The following is an 18,744-nucleotide window of genomic DNA, read 5'->3' as shown; positions in this document are numbered from 1 at the left end:
CATATACATACATATATACATTCACACATACAACACATATATACACACATATACATGCATACATATATATACACATATATACACACACATACATAGACAAATATACACAACACACACATATACACACACATATACATGCACACATATACATACACTAAAATATACACACAAACACACATATACACACATACATACATACCTATACACATATATACATACACAAATATACACAACACATACATATATACACACACATATATATATATACACACACATATATACACACATATACACAACACACATCTATCATCCATATGTTCTATGTGTGCATAGAAATACATAAGTATATACACTTTAAAATACATTCAGTATGTGTATTATTAAATATTAATAATTATATATCAATAACCAATATTTAATATATTGAACAATTCATACACTAAATGTATTTAATATAATTATATGTAATAAATTGATGTGCTAATTGTGTTTGTGTTTAAAATATTAAATATATGTATTATAATAATGTATATTTGATATCCAATGCATACTTACTATATTAAATATATACTTAAATATATATTAAACATAAACATTGTTTTCTAAACTGTCCACGAGATTGGACAATTACATTTTCATAAGGTTCTCCTTGAGATTACTCCTAGTAATATTCTTTAGAAGTTCACAATCTTTCTGCTGACATCATGTCACTCTGTTCTGGTCTTTAATGTTTCCTTCGGCAGCATCTGGGTCACAGATTATAGCTCCTTCAAGGACTTTCTAGAGCGGATTTCACGGCAGTGGAAACATAAATGTGTGTGTCTCAGGGAGACGGCCAAAGTGGAGTAGGGATCCACACCCGGAGCTCCCAACCCGGGGAACTGGTGCCACCAGCTGCTTTGGTCCCTGAAGAATCCTGTGGGGTCAGTGCAGGCTGCACACAGGGTCTCCAGTGCTCGGTTTCCTTGCTAAGGGCTGAATTCCATCGAGTCAGGCTGGTGCACACACTCATCCCATACTGATAAGAATCTGTGCAGTGCACGGGGGACAGAGGGACAGGGCAGTCAGTCCCAAGCTCGAGGTCCTTGTGGGAGAAAGAGAAAGCAGGGAGGTAATAAATACGAATACTAATTCTTTGTTGCACTTCATCCTGTTTAGAGGACCACAGATTTGCACGCTGGTCCTGCTTCTGCTGGGAAAGCCACAAACTGAGCACGTCTGAGCACGTCCCTCAGATAGTGACTGCATGGGGGGAGGGGATTGTCAGCCGTGACACATGCAGCTAAAAACACCCAGGGAAAATTAAAACACTCTAAAAAGCAACTGGAGACAAACTAATACTTTACTCACAAATACCTTTGTATTTGTATCACCTGGGTTATTGCATTTTTGTCCACAAAATAAAGCTAATATGTCACAATGTGCAAAATTCTGAGAAATAGTAGACACAGAAAAGTAATGCCTACCCAAAGCAACAACGAAAACTTAATATGTAAAAAAAAACGTGGCAAAATATATTAGAATTTCACAATTATGCAAACTAACATATCCAAGGGGATCTGGCTGGGGTTTATTTGCATTTTAATTTTGTTTTTATTCATAAAGTAATCAGGTAGGTATATGCCTTATGGGTGTAAGGACAAAGTTCTTAAATGAATAAGGATATAATAAAAAAAATACAGACATTCAACAGGGGCTGCTATCAAACTTTTAAACATCTAATAGTGCTGAGTGCTGTGGGGAGGCAATTTAGAAGCCCAGTCATGGTTTGTTCTCTTGGTAGAAACCAGGTCCTTCAGGTAATGATTACGTGTTAACAGAGAAACTTCCTAGGTTAAAATGCAATGTCAGAAAACGAATGACATAATAAAGCAAGATTTAGGGAACTTTTCTTCTGGGAATTTTAGTTTTATTCCAGTAAAAGAGAAGCCATAGAGCCTTCCAATGGTAAGCTGGAGAGAACTGAGGGAACAGCCTCCTGGTTGGCCAAGTGAATCAAAGCCTGAGAGATGCTGTGGGCCCGTGTCACACAAGGAGCTGGCTGCGGGGACAGACAGGCCTGCCTTTTCCTCTAGTTCCCGGGGAAGAGTCCCCTAAGGAAGGGTGACTTCCTGAGATCCTCCCCGACCAGAGCGGGATCTCAGGACTCAGCTTGGTCACGTGCCCCCCCCCAGAACTCCATCACGTGGCAGTTTCGCTATTGCTCCTGCTAAGGCTGCAAACTCGACAAGTTCTCACGGAGCCGTCTGTCCGTCCACGTTGGAGCAGGACGCTTCAATGAACGGATAGGACCCCGTGCAATGCAACTTAGAAAAGGAGCTGCCAGCACAAGCTGCTTTGTGAAAGTAGTGGGGTTAAAACTACGTTGTAAAGGACGGCCCTACAGTAATTCTAGGCTTGTCACGCTCCACGACCCCACTGTCCACCAGGCAGACTAACTGTGGAATCCATGTGACACACACCCCGGCTGCCCGAAGTGAGCCGGGGGACTGAGAAGTAGGAACCTGCTCACAGCCCGAGTCCCACCACACCGTGAATTCTACCTCTGATCATTCCAAGAATTCGATTCAAACTCAGAAAAGTCTCGGGGTGCCTGGTGGCTCAGGCAGTTGAGCGTCCGACTTCGGCTCAGGTCATGATCTCGTGGTTCATGAGTTCGAGCCCCGCGTTGGGCTTTGTGCTGACGGCTCGGAGCCTGGAGCCTGCTTCTGATTCGGTGTCTGCCTCTCCCTCTGCCCTTCCCACACTCATGCTCTGTCTGTCTCTGTCTCTCAATAATAAATTAAATGTTAAAAATAAATAAATACATAAATAAATAAATAAATAAACCCATCTGCATAGTCCCAGCACCGTCGCCGGGAGCCATACTACCCCAGAAAAATTGGACAAAACAAGTGACTGGTTGCTGAGACACACACATGAGGGACAAGGCACAGAAAGAAGAGGGTCGAACGCCTCCTCCTCCCTCCTGTCCGCAGCCAGACTAACAGCCTCAGAAAGATGGACTGCTGGCTTAAATCATGTTACTGCCCAAGAACACAGTGCTCTGTCAGAGACCAAACCCCAATATTGGTTCGAAAGCCCTGATGGCTAAAGTTGGAGGAGAGCGATTTATGCCTCCGTTTTTCTTGTTGTGGAGGCTCCATGTGGCCCCTTGCTGACAATGCCTTTATTTATGGTGGAATATTTCAATGGCTCCTTTGGCAATATAGGATAAACAAAGAGCGTATTTTGAAATAAAGAGGGCTACAGTCATGAGGGACAACAACAGCAAGATGCCCCCACACACCTACGAGAACAGCCAAAATCAGGACCGTGGACAGCACCCGGAGGGGGGGCGGGGACGGGGGAGGGTGTGGGAGGAAGTCACAGCCAGTGGACACGCGCAGTGGTGCAGGCGTTGAGGAGGACAGTTGGGTGGCTTCTCACAAAATTAAACAGGCTCTTCCTGTACAATCCAGCAATCCCGCTTTCTTGGTGTTTACCCAAATGAACTGAAAACTTACGTCCACACAAAAACCCGCACACAAATGTTTATAACAGCTTTATTCATAATTGCCCAACTTGGAGGCAAGCGAGACTTCCCTCAGTAGGTGATGGATAGTAAACTGTGGTCCATTCAGAAAACACAATATGATTCAACACTAAGAGGAAGTGAACTATTAAGCCATGGAAAGATGTAGAAGAATTTTAATTGAATATTACGAAGTGAAAGAAGCAATTGTGGAAAGACTACATATTACGATTCCAATCATATGACAGTCTGGAAAAAGCAAAAACAGAGACAATAAAAGGATCAATGGTTGTCAGGGTTTAGGGAGAGGGAGGGATGAACAGGGGAGCACAGAGAATTTTTAGGGCAGGGAAACTATGATGCTATAATGGTGGATACATGACTATACATTTGTCCAAACCCAAGGGTGAACCCTAATGTCAAGTATGGACTGTGGGTAATAATGATGTGTCAATGGAGGCCCAGCGTAGTAACAGGTGCACAACCGTGGTGGGGATATTGATGATGGGGGAGGATGTGCACATGTGGGTTCAGGGGACATGTTGGAAATCTATGTATCTTCCATTCGATTTTGCTGTGAACCTAAAACCAGTCTAAAAAATGAAGTTGATTTTTAAAAAGGTATGAGGCGCTAAACTGTGTAGACAATTCAATAGACGGCCATCTTCACTGTAGGGGACGTTGTATCACTATGGATTACCTTCCACTTCAGAGGTTTTACTTGGTTTCCTGTTAGTGTGCCTCAACTCTGAATACTGGGGGCCATGAGCCAATTTCTCAGCGGGGCTGGAGCCTCAGGTGAAGGAAAGGGATCCCACAGTTCCCAGATCTACATATTCGCTAGATTATGCTCTTATGTTCCGCTCGGCACTCTTACCATATCCCTGGTCTTCAGTCAAGTCCCACTAGGCGATACAGGCTGGGAGTGCTGTGCTCTGACATTATGAGCACAGGAGTCTCTGTGCACATTCTCTGGGTGAGATCCTGGGCCGGAGGGCAGGAGAGAGGGAATTGTTTGGGTTGGCACAGTCTGGTTGAAGACAGAAGTCATCCCATATCATCTGCCTGACACACTATAACAAAAGCAGGTTTGTGGGGCCTTTAAGACTCTCTTGAGAAAATTCCCAGAATTACTTGGTGAAAGAAATCTAGTTAGAATAACAAAAAGAGAGAGAGAGAGAAGAAGGAAGGGAGGGAGGAAGGAAGGGAAGGAGGGAGGGAGGGAGGGAGGGAGGGAGGGAGGGAGGGAGGGAGGGATCTGGGCATCCTAGGATCCAGCAGGATAGGGTTCAATGGATTATTATTTGCTTATTAAATGAACATATGGTATCTTTATGCTGAAGAAGCTTGGAGCATCTGAGTTACATATCAATATACATCAGTATGTATTCCTTTTCCATTTCTTAAATTTAAGATGTAGGCAAAGTATTTGCTGACAAATAAATAAAAATTGTGAACTAACATTATGCAACAACATGAAATTCTTCCAAATTAGCTGTTTTTATCTATCTACCATCTATCTATCTATCTATCTATCTATCTATCTATCTATCTTTAGGGAGAGAAAGAGCATGTAAGCAAGGGAAAGGGGCAGAGGGAGAGAGAGAGAGAGAGAGAGAGAGAGAGAGAGAGAGAGTCTTAAGCAGGCTCCACACTCAGTGCAGAACCCGATGAGGAGTTCAATCTCAATCTCACAACTGTGAGATCATGACCGGAGTCGAAATTAAGAGTCAGATGCTTAGCCAACTGAGTCACCCAGGTGCCCCCACTTCCCGGTTTTAAAGAGGAGCAAATATGATTCTTTTCTCTTAGAAAATATTATTAAACTTAACTAATTTGGAAAGTATATTAAAGCACAAAGAAAAACACAAAAATGATCCATAATCCTCCACCAGCTGGTCTGTTAAAGATGTGTGTATAGAACGTGTGCACAATAAAGGTGTTTATAGCATGTGCACACACACACAGAAGACATGTACTTTTGTAACTTTCTATTTTGTGCAAATAGCTGTTATTGTCTGTGCAGCCACTGCAAGGTGGGGTTCATGAAAGCTGTGGGCCCTGTCAGCCTCCTTCATAGGCCTGTCCACAGCACCTACAGACCACACAAAGTATTAACGTCGTTGCTGGCAATCTGCTGTTATTACACATTCTTTTGCGACTGCATACTTGAAAAGCATCTCATTTTATACGGTCTCATAACTAGTGTTCCTATTCTATGATGGTCAACATTTAGGTAGATTCTCAGTTTTGCTGTGCATAGATGTACAACAGCAGGAATGTTTGTCCATATCTGCAATTATATCTTTAGAATAACAGGTGAGTCAACAGGGAGCCAAAAAAGGAGACTTCTGATACATACAATATATTGCTTTCTAGAAAGGTTACTTCCCATAACACAGCTCTCCCTGAGGTAACATACATTTCACTCAACCAATTAAACCACCCCATAGGTAGCATTTGAAATATGATAGATGAAAAGTCTTACGTTGATTCTATTGGAAATTCTGCCATTCTGAGATTAAACATTTTTCTATTTTTATTGATCACTTTCGTCCCCTCTTTTGTGTACTCACCTTGCTCCAAAATCTGTGTCTTTTCTCTTGTTGACTGACACGAGCGAACCACACGTAAGGACTTGGAAACATTGTCAAATGTGGCGCAGCTAATTTTTCAAGGTCACCACCTGACTTTTTATGCGTGGCTTGATGGGGCTGGATGTCTTTAACTTTCAACTTTTCGTGTGATCAAATCCATGATTCTTTTTCCGATTCCTTAAGATCAAATCTTGTCTATGTGCTCATTCTACCACTTATTTTAAACTCATCCACCCAAAACAAATTTCATTTTATGATGTGAACTAGAGATCTACCTTTTTCTGATGTCTCAGCTGTCAGGCCAGTTTTATCAGTAACAATCATTGAGAAATTGATCATTTTTCTGACTAATTTGACATTCTCCTGCAGCTAATACTAAATTATTAGCAAAATCACATTGTTCTTTTCTAGTATTCTCATTTTACCATTTTCTTAATTGGCTGTTCCTCATGGAGCACACAGTTTATTTATAACCAAGATATATAAATATATATTTTTTATAAATTTTTGAAAATTACATATCTTTGACTTAAAACAAAAACAATTTTAAAATAAGCAAAGGACTTAAATCGATCTTTCTCCAAAGGAGATACACAAGTGGTTAGTAAGCACATGAAAAGAGGCTGAACATCATTAGTCATTTGTGAAATGCAAATCATAACCACAGTGAGATACCCCTTCACATCCAACAGGTGGCTAAAATGAATATAGGTAAGATTAGATAGATAGATAGATAGATGACTGATAGATGATAGATAGATATAGATAGATAGATAGATAGATAGATAGACAGAAAACCTCAAGTGTTAGTGAGGATGTGGAGAACCTTCATGCATTGTGGGTGGGAATATAAAACAGTTCAGCTGCTATGAATAAGTCTGGTGTTTCCTCACAAAGTTAAAGGTAGAATTATCATATGACCCAGCGATTCCTAAGTAAATGCCCAAAAGGACTGAAACAGGTATTTACACGCAGATATTCATTGAGGTATATTGGTAGCAGCCAAGAGGTGGAAACAACCCCAATGCCCACCAGCTGATGAACGGATACACATGCAATGGAATACTATTCAGGCATCAAAAGGAATGGAGTGCTGGTCCCTGGAATCACATAGCTGAACTTTAAAAATATACGCTAGATGAAAGAAGCTGGTCACAAGGGTCACGTATTATGAGCCCACCTCTGTGAAATATCAGAAAAGGTCAATGTATGGCGACAGAAAGCAGATGGTGGGGCGTGGGGGAAGGGAAGAATAGGAGTGGCCGTGTAACAGGTTAATGGGTATAAGGTTTGCTTTCCAAGAGGTGAGAATAACTTGGAACCGGGTAGAGGGCACAGCTGTCACTTACTAAATGCCACTTAATTGTCCATTTCTGAATGATAAGTGGTTCCTTTTATGTCAGGTGAATTTTACTGCACTCAGAATATAATAATCTCCCATCTGTGCTCCTCACGGCAATTACTTACTTGCCAAGGCAGAGGCTCACTACCAGTCTATTTCCGTCACAACTTCATCACTCTTGACTTTCATCTCTTCGTGTTTGGCTGGAGCAAATGCCCAGCAGCGCTCTTGAGGAAGAGTGCACGTGTACGGGGTTTGCTGGCTCACACACATTTCAAAAATGCCTTTCTGGAGGCTCCACGCACCCACAAACACAACGTGGGAAGACGCCCTTGCAGTAGCCGCTAGCCTTTCCTACTTGAGGGCGGTCGGGGTGGACGGCTCTGGTCCGGGCCACATCCGTGCCGTAGGAGGAATGGGCTGAGGCCGGATGATCTGTGTTCCTCAGCGAGTAACCTGCCTTCCAGCCTGGAGGTTTATACAAAATGTCCTTCTTTATTTTCTAATTCAAAACATTTGCAGAGTTTGCCTAGATGTCAGTTTCTTTTTTACCAATATTTCCTAGAGTGTGCAAAACCCATTCCGTTCTCAGGTTTCCTTCGGATCCGAAAATTTTTCTTCTGTCATTTCTCTGATAGCTGTCTCTGTTCCATGTCTTCCGGCTCCTGCTGGGGGAGCCAGAGATTTCAACGCTCTGATCTCCACTTCTGTCAGCTTGCTCTCATGGTTTTTCTCTATTGTTTCGTGAGAGTTTCTCAAACTTCTTTCCCGCATCCGATTTTCAGCCATTACATGCACCCAATAATGTTTTAATTCTTACAACAATATTTTAATTTTCTTCCAGTCTTTGCCACATTCACGTTCCTCTGTAACATGTAGTAGGGTCTTTTTAACTCTGTCACCACTTCTAATGTTTTTCTGCTTTGATGAAGTCTCCTACCATTGTATTAGAGATTCCAGTCTTCCAAAATATTCAAGACAAGGACTTGAGGTTTCTTCCTTTGTCCTGTCTGATTGTTTTACTGGATTTACCATCTCTGAAAGGGTATAGATGGCTGCATAATTTAGGCTGGGGAGAGAAGGACTTCACCCCAGTTGATGAGCCCTGGGTGTCCACAGAGACCATGGCAGAGGACAAAGCCCATGTGCATTTCTTACCAACCTAGCTATTTTTAGATAGTAAATTTCCTCCCCGGCCTCGACACTAGGATGTCTATTGTTCTCAGCAGCATTTCAAATTTCCAGCTTTTTCTGTGAATTTCACAGTAATTTCACAGAGTAATTTCACAGAGAAAATGAAAGATATCACAATCAGAATTGACTCTCAAACCAATAATCCTACTTTCTAAATTGTCCAATTTGCCTGAGTTGGTGCAACATATTATACTGCAGACAATTTAAAATATTTAAATAATTCATCTAAAAATTAAGAATACTCTGTCGGAGAAGGATTTACTGACACTCCAATTTTATCAATGCTTTGGGTTACATTCATAGAGGGTGAATACGCTATCCATGAGTAAAGTCATTTTTCCCTCCATTAGTAGACTTTGGTAAGTCGATTTCCCCCCCAAAAAATCGTATGGAGGACCAGCATGGGACAGAAACTGGTCGAGCCCAGCCCTGCCAACGAGCTGCGGGCCTGGATGGTCCTAGGCAAATTTCCCGACTTGCGAGCCCTGTTTTCGTCATCTTAACGCACACAAACCTTTAACTGTAGGATCTCCAAAGTCTTACTTGGCTAACCTCCCCTGATTCTTCCCCACGTTTGTCTCATTTTATTTCTGCGAACAAGTCAAGTATCTGTAATGATAAACATCTGCTGTAAAAATAGAGAGTCTCATTTCTATTCTGTTTTCATTCAAAGCCACACAAGAGAATATTTCTCTTTCTCAGGCAAACAGCCCTGGATTGCAGCCTTGTGATGGTAGCTTGTAGGTACTCAGAAGCAGTGCCGTTGGGATGTGGCTGGGGCAGTTTCGAAGGCCACCTGTTCGGTAACAGCTGTCCCTCCACGCTCCTTCTTCTCCGGGTCAGTGACCCGAAGAGCTCCTCCTCAGGGTCCCGGGAGGTGTTGGGGCTCCAGTTTGCCACACCAACCACAGAGCCTGGACCGGGGATGCTGACCACACAAGACAGATGACTAAGGTAGAGTGGTAGCAATTTTTCTCTTATTTTTTGGAAATAAATGTAATACTCAACCTTCCCCACATGGCATAATTATATTAGCATAATTAGTTATATTAGTAGCACGTGGTGGCATTGAGTGCTACGACACTTCACAGTTCTCAAAAACTATTTTTTCCCAGGGAGCTCTAAGAGAGTGAAATCCACATGAGAAAGAGCGAAAACTTGCCAACGTAATAATAAAAAATCTTTTCAAACACTCCACTTGGAATTATAAAATTTAATTCAGACCTCATGAAAAACCACCCCTGAGAACCAAAGTGGATTATACAAGAAGCAAATGACCTCATTTCAATCAATTCTTAATAATGTACAGGGAACATTGTAAGACTGTACTAATGCCTCAGGTCCTGGAACTCCAATTATCTGTTTCTCAGATGGTGCTGTGTGTGTTCTTGTTTACATGTCCGTCTCCAACGTGCAGGCACAAACCCTGGGGTCCTTTACATCCTCGTGTCTTCCGTGAGCTTCCGCAGGTGCAAAGCCTTCCCACACATTGTTGCATAGATAGAGGAATGCAAAGTAGGGAAAAGTCTACGTAGGGAACACCGTGGAGCTTGCACCGAGACTGTTTTTCGTGTTCACAAAACAACAGGGTTCTTGAGGTTTAAGAGTCATTATCCAATTTAAGAGGCGTGCGCCAGGCCAGAATATTCCAATTATGTCCAAGTTACAGCATGTTGACGAAGTTCAGGCGATCACAGTCGTGTTCCTACTCCATCCTGTGTGTTCTTGATTTTTCCTTCTCTAAAACTCCATAACTACTGGGAGGTCAGCCAGAGGAAGGGATTCGAATGGTGACATTGCTTGGAGAATACGGAGAAGTAAAACAAGGGCACGTGGAAAGTTGGCTGGAAATTCAAACTGACCTATCAGTGCCAATGTGGGACCCGGATGTTGGACGAGGTTCCAACAAAGGAGCTGGGGGAGGGGAGCTGGGAACTGTAGGAACTGGTGTAGAGGAGGGGCATGGAGTGACTGCATGTGACACTCTCCTCTTGGCTTAAAGCTCTCATCCAGGGGCGCCTGGGTAGCTCAGTTGGTTAAGCCTCTGACTTCCGCTCAGGTCATGGTCTCGCGGTTCACGAGTTCGAGCCCCGTGTTGGTTTCTGTGCTGGCAGCTCGGAGCCTGGAACCTGCTTCGGATTCACGCTCTCTCTCTGTCTCTCTTTCTTTTTTTTTTTTTTATTTTTTATTTTTTAATGTTTTATTTAGTTTTGACTGAGAGAGAGAGACAGAGCATGAGCGAGGGAGGGGCAGAGAGAGAGGGAGACACAGAATCCGAAGCAGGCTCCAGGCTCTGAGCTGTCAGCACAGAGCCCGACGCGGGGCTCGAACTCACAGACCGCGAGATCATGACCTGAGCTGAAGTCCGACGCTCAACCGACTGACCACCCAGGCACCCCTCTGTCTCTCTTTCAAAAATAAATAAACATGAAAAAAATTAAAGCTCTCATCCAAACTTCCATTCTCCAAATAGTTTGATCTGATTACCTGTGGCCGACAGTGGCCATCTGCGTGAGCACCTTCAATTGCAGAGAACCAAGAAATGTTTTGGAAATGAATGCTTCATTGCAAATCGCTGGTGGTAGATTGTTCAGTAAATGACGTTAGGACAATAACTTTAAAAACTACTAAGTTACATGACTACATCTCATTATTAAAATAAATTCCAGGGGTGCCTGGCTGGCTCAGTCAGCAGAGCACGTGACTCTTGATCCCAGAGTCATGAGTTCGAGTCCCAGCGTGGGGAGGCGTGCTGGTGACAGAGCAGCGCAGAAGCCAGCATCATGGCGACTCAGAGCACAACCTCATTCTGTTCCACGACCCTCCTCCAGGATGCGGGGCGTCCCCGGTCCATTCCCGGCTTCAGACATCTGAGCTCCAGTGTCATTGTAGATTCCGAACACTCACCATATTTCCAGTCCCGGCTCCTGCCTCTCAGGCAGGGTGGCAACCTTAAACCTCTGTAGGCTTCTTACTCATTTTGTTCAGTTGGTTCTATGTGCCGGGATACCCTACCCACCGTCCTCGGGGCTGCGGATGGGACAGACTTGATGGCTCTGGCCTCAGAGCCGTCCCTTGGCAGGCGGGACGCACACGGCCGGGGCTGCCCGGCTCCTATAGGAGGCTTCACCTGACCTCCCTGCTCCCACCCCGTGCCCTGAGCCAATTCCATGTGATTGACAGGGTTTCTGTGTATGGCATCTTGTGTCTCCTGTGTCTCATCTTTGCCCTGAGATAATTTAACAAGGTGGAACATTTGGGGCATCCGTCCCTCTAAATATATCCTGGCAAATCGGTACTGTTTGGGAACCAGAAGCCATTGCTTCTTCCGCACATTAAAGGCCTAGTATCACGGCAGTCTGCTTGCGACTGACAATGCCCTCCGACTCGTGTGACGTGCTCACACCAGCCAGCACAAACGGGTCGGTGTCCCAGGACCGGGTCAGTGTCCTCCACGGCCCACGCTGTCTCCAAGCTGTCCCAGGCTGCACACAATTTCCTGTTTGATTTCTACCATTTGCCTCCAGTTCCTCCAGCCGTGTGTCTGCTTCCCTGTGCTGATGCGCGCATAGACTTCAGGACCGCTTATCAACAACTGTTCTAGCACAATAGCCAGGAGACCTGGAACACAGCTCTGGGCCTGCCGCTGTCTTCATGTATCCTTGACGGAATCATTTACATCGTTCTCTGAAATAAGGGAGGCCAGACCGTGCGGCCCAGACATAGGGCACTGCATGTGATCTCAGACAGACTCGCTCAAGCCTAACGTTGACTGAATGGCTTTGCTTGGGCCTCATGCGTTTGCCCTGCACTCCCTACAACAGCCGTGGAATGTAGCTACCCGTATCCCCACGTCACACACAAAGAAAGCTAAGCTCACACAGGTCGCCGGGGACTGGATGAAAAGCCAAGGGTCCGAGTCTACAGTGCGTGTCCTCTCCGTGGCACACCAGAGCCGTGGCTCTCACTTGTGGACCAACCACACACCAACTCCTCAGAGCGCTTGTGAGTGGGATATCATTTGGAAAACTGCAAACTCCATGGATGAGTCACACACCTGCCATGCCAAATAAGACACAGCTCTGATGAAGTGAGTTCTATGCCAGTCTCAGGGCACGACCCACAACAGTGTCCTAACCTTGAAGCATGACCCTTGAGAGCGTCTTAAACTCCAAGTACAACCCACGAAGTGTCCTGACCTCCAAGCACAACCCACGAAGTCCTAGCCTTGAAACATGACCCACAAGAATGTCCTAATCTCCAAGTACAACCCACGAAGTACCCTAACCTCCAAGTACGACCCACAAAGTGTCCTAACCTTGAAGCACAACCCACAAGAGTGTTCTAACCTCCAAGTATGACCCACGAGTGTCCTAATCTTGAAGCATGACCCACGAGAGTGTCCTAATCTCCAAGCATGACCCACGAGAGTGTCCTAACCTCCAAGCATGACCCACGAAGAGTCCTAACATTGAAGCACGACCCATAGAAGTGTCTTAACATCCAAGCATGACCCACAAAGTGTCCTAACCTTGAAGCACGATTCACAAAGTGTCCTAACCTCCAAACACAACCCACAAGAGTGTCCTAACCTCCAAGTATGACCCATGAGTGTCCTAACCTCCAAGTAGAACCCACAAGAGTGTCCTAACCTTGAAGCATGACCCATGCGAGTGTCCTAACCTCCAAGCACAACCCAAGAGAATGTCCTACCCTCCAGACCCGACCCACAAGAGTATCCTAACTTCGCACAGCAACTGTCTGCCAGGGTTGTGAAGAGAAGCTTTGGAAAGGCGAGGGTCAATGGTCCTTCAAACGCCACAACAAGTGAATCAAGTCTGTGGCCAGAACAAACTGTGTGGAACACAAGTTAGTAAGAGAACCATTGATTTTTAAGCTCCTGGAGCCTAGAGGAGCATTCAGTTGTAATCGCTGTCAGTTGATGAAAATGCATGGATTTTTCCATTTAAAAAATAACAAAAACGTGGCATTGAAAATGTCATCAAAATAAAAGTCCCAAACCTTTGAAGAACTCAGAGAGTTGACTGCAGGTTTGGAACAAAAGTCTGACTCAACACAACATATGAGAGAATTACAGTTCCCTAAATAATAGGACATTAATCGTGGCAGCCTTCGATAAAAATAATGTATGCCTGATGATTTCCCAGATAAATATTTGTCTTGTGTCCTTCCCTGTCTTAAATTTAAAATCTATGAGTTTTGGGGCTCCTGGGTGGCTCAGCCGGTTGAACGTCCACCTTAGGCTCAGGTCATGATCTCACAGCTTATGAGTTCGAGCTCCGCATCAGGCTCTGTGCTGACAGCTGGGAGCCTGGAGCCTGCTTTGGATTCTGTGTCTCCCTCTCTCTCTGCCCCTAACCCACTCGCATTCTGTCTCTGTCTCTCTCAAAAATAAATAAAAACATTAAAAAAATTAAAAAATAAAAATCAATGAGTTTTTTTGGAAGAAGTCATAGAAGAACTATTTATGATAACCAATAAAAATGAGTCCAGTGAATTAACAAGCGTATACAGTATACGTACATGTAACCTGTACTTACAGCCTCTAACTATGATTAAAATAAAGATGCTATACAAGCTAAGTGCATAAGATAGAAGCGGCTCACAACCGCCACCACAGCCACACTATCAGTCAGCGTTCTGCAGGCTTTGCTAACGGCCATCACAGCTGAAAGGCGGAGGATTACCTGCCACCACTGTTACTGCTCCCACTTTAAAGACGGGAAAACTGAGCCAAGCAGAGGCGAGGAAGTCATTCATCTAAGGACCCACAGCATCAAGCCCCGTGCTGCTGGAACACTGCACTGCTCTACCTGCCTTTCCTGAACATTCGAATGTACTCCTACAGGGGGGTTTTAATGAGGTTCCGCAAATGTGCAGCAGGTGTTTATGGGGTGGCCCCATACTGTCTCGGGGGTCGTGCAGAGTGGCTGGCAGGACTTACAGAACCAGGGACACAGCCCAGCGCAGCCGGAAGGAAGGCGGTGGCCAGCAAGGTCGTGCCCTGGGAAGGAGCGAGCCGGCTGTGCTGTGCGGGGTGAGGGCTGCAGGGCACGGCCTGGAGCTCGCCGGAGTCAGGCTTCCTCAGCGCAGGGCGGACACCTGCACGAGGAAGGCAAAGCCCTACCTGGAAGCCTCAGAGGGCAGATTTCGGGAGAAGGGGGTCGCGTCTAGCACAGGGCGCAGGCGCATGATGCAGTAACCTACCCTCGGGGGGCGCCTCTAACCCGCCTTGGTTCCCGTGGTCCTCACAGCGCCCCCCAGAGACAGGTGTCTGGACGCTCAGAGGATGACACAGCAGAAACCGGCCGCGTCCCCACTCAGAGCACACGGTGGGCGTCTAAACCACCTGGGGGAAGGGAGCCCCTGGCTGGGTGCCTGCTCTCTGTGGGTTTGGTGCACCTCGTGTTAGTGTCAGATTCGTGTTAGCGTCAGACTCGTGTTAGTGTCAGAGTGGAGCTGGACGCTGGACCTCGTGTGATGAGCTGAATGTCCAGGCTTCCGGCTTGTTCTGAAATATTGTCTGCAGGGGCACCTGGGACGCTCAGTCGGTTAAGCCTCGGACTCTTGGTTTCGGCTGAGGTCATGATGTCAAACTTTGTGGGTGCAAACCCCTCATCAGGCTCTGCATTGACAGTGTGGAGCCTGCTTGAGATTCTCTCTCCCTCCCTCTCTCTGTCTCGTTCTGTCTCTCTCCCTCTTCCCCTCCCCTGCTCTCTCTCAAAATAAATAAATTTAAATATATATATGTAGTTTTCAAAAACAACTAAAAATATCTGATAAAAAATCAAATCAAATCTGATAAGACAGACAAATCAAAAACTCCATAAATTTCTAAGGCCTTTCCTTGCAGAGGTCTTCTGCAAGGAACTGGGTTTTAGGTTGTGCAAGGAACTGGTTTTAGGGTTTTAGCCCTGCAAGGAACAGGGCTTTTTCTGGGTGGGAAACAAGGGTTAATCTAAGGACGAGGGTCTGCCCCAGGGGTTTTGGTACTGGGGTTCCCTGCCCTCTAACAGAGGACATCCGCTGCGGAGGCCTTGACCACGCGCAAAGTGCCCCCCTTCCTAAACCACCCTCAGCACCTTGGTGCCAAAACGAGGGAGGTGGGGACAAGGATTCCCACTGGGCAGTGCGGGTGGCGACCTAATAAACCGGGCAGGGTGTGCGAGAGCCCTGCCTTTCCTCCCGCGGTCTGCCCCTCTGTCGCATCCTGTTCTCCTCTTACTTCCCACCTCAGGGTCTCCGCAGACGAGCCTTCTGACTCAAGCCTCACGTCCCTGTGACTCTCTGGGCACAGCAGCCCTACCATTTTTTCTCCCCTGAAGAGGTGCGTCTGGCCTCCTGTTCCCGCGTTCAAAGGCCCTTGATGGCTCCATTGACTGCATCATAGGCACCCAGCCCTGCTCCAGGCACTGCCAGCTCACGGAGATGCAACACAGACGGGTCCATGACGGGTCAGTCCTCGTGAGGAGGAGCTACCCACCGACCCCAGGCATCCCGGGAAATCACGGCATCACACAGATTCAGACCCAATCCAGCTACGCATTTCCGCTCTATGAATGAGCACGTCACCTGATCTCTGTGAACATCCCTTTCCCTAGCTATAACATATGAGCATGGAACTTATTTCATAGATTTATTGGGCTGTGAAACAGTCAATGCAAAGGATCTTGAACAATACTCATCGTGGGCGTTTGTGACGGTTAATTTTACATATTGACCTGAGGGCCCCTGGGATGCCCAGATGTTTGGTTAAACAGGACCCGGGCATGACAGGATGAGATTAAGGCTGGAATTTGTAGACTGAGTAAAGCACATGGCTCTTCTGTGTGGTTGCACCTCATCCAATCCACTGAGAGCCTGGAGGGAACAAGAGGGACGAGTAAGAGAATGCTCTCTCTTCCTGCCTGTCTTCGAGCTGGGACAAAGGTCCCAGCCTGGATCCCACACCATTGTCTCTCCTGGCTCTCAGGCCTCTGGACTCAGACTACAACCATCACTGGCTCTCCTGAGTCTGGACTTGTCAGCCTCCATGACCATGCGAGCCAGCTCCTGATAATAAGTCTCTTCGTGCACACAAACGGTTCTGTTTCTCATGGGAACCCTGGCAATTCTGTGTTATGAGCAATACAGTACTCAGTAAATGTTGACTCCTTGGGCCACAAAGGAATGACCTATGGGGAGGGGAGGAGATACTTTGGGTAAAGGAACTTGAAAATGCAAACGTTTGAATCAGACCACAGAGCATTATCACCTGGAACCACTCTGTCTTTCCCTGAAAACTTTCCTGAACCCTCCTGAAACTTCTTAGGCTCTCAGAGCTCACCCACAATGGACACCCACTGTGCGTAGTGACCAGCTTTGAGTCACCGTTTAGTGTCTCCCACTTCAGCCCAAGGGACTCCCTTTACTGTTTCTTGTAGGACAGTTGACAACAAACTATCTCAATTTTTGTTTATCAGGGAATGTCTTAATTTCTCCTTCATTTTTAAAGTATAGTTTAGCCAGATATAGAACTCTTGGTTGACAGGGTTTCTTAAATGTCCACATTCTGAACAGGGCATCCCACTGCCTCCCGACTTTGATGGTTTTGACCAGAAATCAGCTACTAACCATGTTGAGGATCACTTCCATCTGTCTTGCTGCTTTAAAGAGTATCTCTGTTTTGACTTTCAATAGTTTGATTCTGAAAAACTTGATTCTGACTGTTTTTGCCAGGTTTTTCATTGCTTTTAAGGAGGGGTGGATTTGGGGGGTTCCCAACTCTGCCATTTTCAGAGATGTCTCACATGATGTCTGGATGACAGATGGTGATACACACCCTCTAATTGAGTTAGGCTGCAGAGGACAGAGAGAGGCATGTGCATGTCAACGCAACTTTATTTCAAGCGTCAACAAGAATTTTCTCTTCTCACAATTCTCAAACATACTCCAATCATATTTACATAACACTGTAAGAGAAAATGAGAAGTTTAAGCATAATGAGAACTTTAAAACTCAGTAACGTGCTCCTCAGGAGAGATGTAACCGTAGAAAAAGACAACCGCCTGCAAAAGATTAACTGTGAACATATCTCTGGCCTGGACTTCGAAAAGCAGAATTATAATCTTAGAGTTGGAAGTTCATTTAGCGTGCATGGGCTATAGCATCTCTGCAAGAAACAATGCCCTAGACTCACGGGCTCCCGGACTGGAGAACTCACTTCCCCTTCACTGCCCCAGGGAAACCCTGGTGTCATGGTTACCAAAGGGGTAGGAGCGAAGAAAAGAGTGTTAGCCACCGGCATCCACCCAAAATCTACCAATTGCAGAAAAGAGGTCATAGGTGTCAAGGGTGGGAGGTATGGACAGAGATTCCCTTCTCTCTTGTCTTATCATTGCATCCGAGAGGGTCTTGGATGAGCATAGGGATGGTTCTGAGTTCACCCAGATGCTGTGCTGGATCACAAGCTTGGGGATGCAGGACAGAAGAGCAGGCAAATTACATCTGGACAGCAGCAAGGTGGGGGCGGGGAGTGCAGAGCCATGGTGGGTCAGGCCCTGGTCATCGAGGAGGATGTCATAGGCTGAATGTGTGCGCCCGTCTGCAAACTGATTTGTTGACCCCTAATCCCCAATGTGCTGGTGTCAGGAGGTGGGGCATTCGGGAGATGGCGAGGTCATGAGAATGAACCTCTTATATATGGGATTAGCATCCTTGTGAAAGAGGCTCCAAGGAGTTCCCTTGCCCCTTCTGCCGTGTGAGGACAAGGCAAGAAGACAGCAGTCGTGAGCCGGGAAGCGGGTCCTCATCAGACACCAAATCTACCAGTGACTCGATCTTGGACTCCCATCCTTTAGAACGATGCGAAATGAATTTCTGTTGCGTAGAAGCCACCCAGTCTGTGGTATTTTATTACAGTGACCTGAATGACCTAAGAGAATAACTGACCCAAAGAACCTGCAAAGTCCTGGGAGACCCCGATGATAATTGCCGAGAGGAGTGAAATGTTGTGATGTCAGAGAAATGGAACAGAGACGGTCCCTTGCTGCAGGGCAGCCTCGTGGAAGGATGTGCCTAGATACACTATGTCACCT

This window comes from Acinonyx jubatus, chromosome D3 (genome assembly GCF_027475565.1).
Source record: "Acinonyx jubatus isolate Ajub_Pintada_27869175 chromosome D3, VMU_Ajub_asm_v1.0, whole genome shotgun sequence".
Taxonomy (NCBI): Eukaryota; Metazoa; Chordata; class Mammalia; order Carnivora; family Felidae; genus Acinonyx; species Acinonyx jubatus.
This window is presented reverse-complemented; position numbering follows the sequence as displayed.